Below are 2500 nucleotides of genomic sequence, written 5' to 3'. Positions count from 1 at the left end.
ATATATATATATATATATATATATATATATGTTAGTGTTTTGTATTGTGGAGTGATTATATATGTATTATACACACATACACACACATACCACACACACACACACACACACACACACACACATATATATATATAATATATATATATATTAATATATATATATATATATATATGTGTGTGGTTGGTGTTGTGTGTGTGTGTGTGTGTGTGTGTGTGATTGTGTGTATGATAATATTATATATAAAATATACAACACTACACACATCACACACCACACAACACACAACACATATATATATATATATATAATATATATATATATATTATATATATATATGTGTATCTTTTGATGTATGTTTGTGTGTGTGTGTGTATTGTATTATATATATATATATATATATATATATATATATATATATATATATATATATATATATATATATATATATATATATATATATATATATATATATATATATAATATATATATATATATTGTTATATAATATATATATATATATATATATATATATATTTTATATATTATATATATATATATATATATATATATATATATATATGTATATATATATATATATATATATATATATATATATATATATATATGTATATGTATATATATGTATATATATGTATATATATGCATATATATGTATATATATATCATCATCATCAAGGGGCTAACGCCGACGGGGGCGCATGGCCGCATCCACCCTTCGCTTCCAGCCACGAGGATCCCTCGAGGCGAGTTTCCAGGCAGGTACACGGCCCATCTCTAATTCCTCGCGACAGGTCTCGTCGAGCAGCCCAAGCCATGATCTCCTAGGTCGTCCCACAGGTTTCCTCCACCCAGGGTTGTCTCGCAGAGAGACAACCTGATGGGCAGGGTCGTCCATAGGGAGGCGAGCTAGGTGGCCATATAGCCTGAGTTGGCGATCCCGGATTATGCAAGTAACAGGTCCCATGCCAGTCTCATGGTGTAACCACTGGTTGGACACATGGTCCTGCCAACTGTACCCCATGATCCGGTGAAGGGACTTGTTACAAAAGGCATCAAGGCGAGACTCCAAGGCACTGGATAGCGTCCAGGTTTCGCTTCCGTAGAGCAAAACTGGAAGTATCAAGGCTTTGAAGACACGCAGCTTGGTCCTTCTGCATAGGTACCGACATCTCCAAGTCCTCTTGTTGATCGAGTTCATGGCTCCTGTTGCCAGACCAATCCGTCTACTGACTTCCTGGTCTGACAACCCAGAGATATGGACTACGCTACCAAGGTATGTAAAACTTTCTGTAACTTCAACTTCCTCGCCACAAGCATGGGTCGACTGAACGGGTTCCTCTAACAGGCCTGAATCTTGGTCTTGGTCCAGGAGACCTCTAGGCCTAGGGGCTTCGTCTCATCGCTAAATGCATCAAGAGCCGCCACAAGTGACTCCAAGGACTCAGATAGGATGGCAACATCGTCGGCAAAGTCAAAGTCCGAGACCTTAATATTGCCTAGTGTTGATCCGCACTGACTTTGGCTAGTAGCTCTGCCCATTATCCAGTCCATACAAGTGTTGAAAAGTGTTGGTGCAAGGACACAGCCTTGCCTCACCCCTGAATTAACAGGGAAGAAGTTCGACATACCCCCACCACACTTTACAGCACTTTCAGTACCAGTATAGAGGCTTGCTATCAGGCCAATAATCTGTGTCGGAATTCTCCTGTGCCTCAGGATCTCCCATAGCGATTCCCGATGCACCGAGTCAAACGCCTTCTTGAGGTCGATGTAGGCTGCGAGCAACCCACGACCAAACTCACGACGGCGTTCCACAATTACTCGAAGTGCTAGTATACGGTCTATTGTGGACTTGCCAGGAGTAAATCCAGACTGCTCCGGTCTCTGATGCCTCAGTAGGTGGTTGCGGATCCGTTTCAGAAGAATGTGGGCGAGAACCTTGCCTGGTATGCTTAGCAGTGTAATGTCACGGTAGTTGCTACAATCCCAACGATCCCCTTTCCCCTTCCAGAGAGGGATGACCACGCCCCTCAGCAGGTCAGGGGGAATGGTACCATGTCTCGCCGGGGGCAATCGTCTGCCACAGATGTGAGTTTGGCGTAGAACGCCTCTTTCACATCGATTTTATATACATCGATAGGAGCGTATAAAGCAATAAGAGAGAAGAAGTCAAAAGCATGTGTGTATATATGTATATATATATATATATATATATATATATATATATATATATATATATATATATATATATATATATATACATATACACATATGTATAGGCTTTTAATCGATCTTCAATAGTGGAGAACATTTTGACAAGAAAGCAAATATATCAAAATAAAACAAAGAGAGTACATGTAGAAATGTTAATTGAATAGTATACACACTTGAATGTATGAAAATACAAACACATTATGTTTAAAAAAAAAGAATCTTTCTTCGAGACAAATGGTTGCAGCAACACTCGGAATTGGAGCAG

The sequence above is a fragment of the Penaeus monodon genome, chromosome 44, assembly GCF_015228065.2.
Source record: "Penaeus monodon isolate SGIC_2016 chromosome 44, NSTDA_Pmon_1, whole genome shotgun sequence".
Classification (NCBI taxonomy): domain Eukaryota; kingdom Metazoa; phylum Arthropoda; class Malacostraca; order Decapoda; family Penaeidae; genus Penaeus; species Penaeus monodon.
This window is presented reverse-complemented; position numbering follows the sequence as displayed.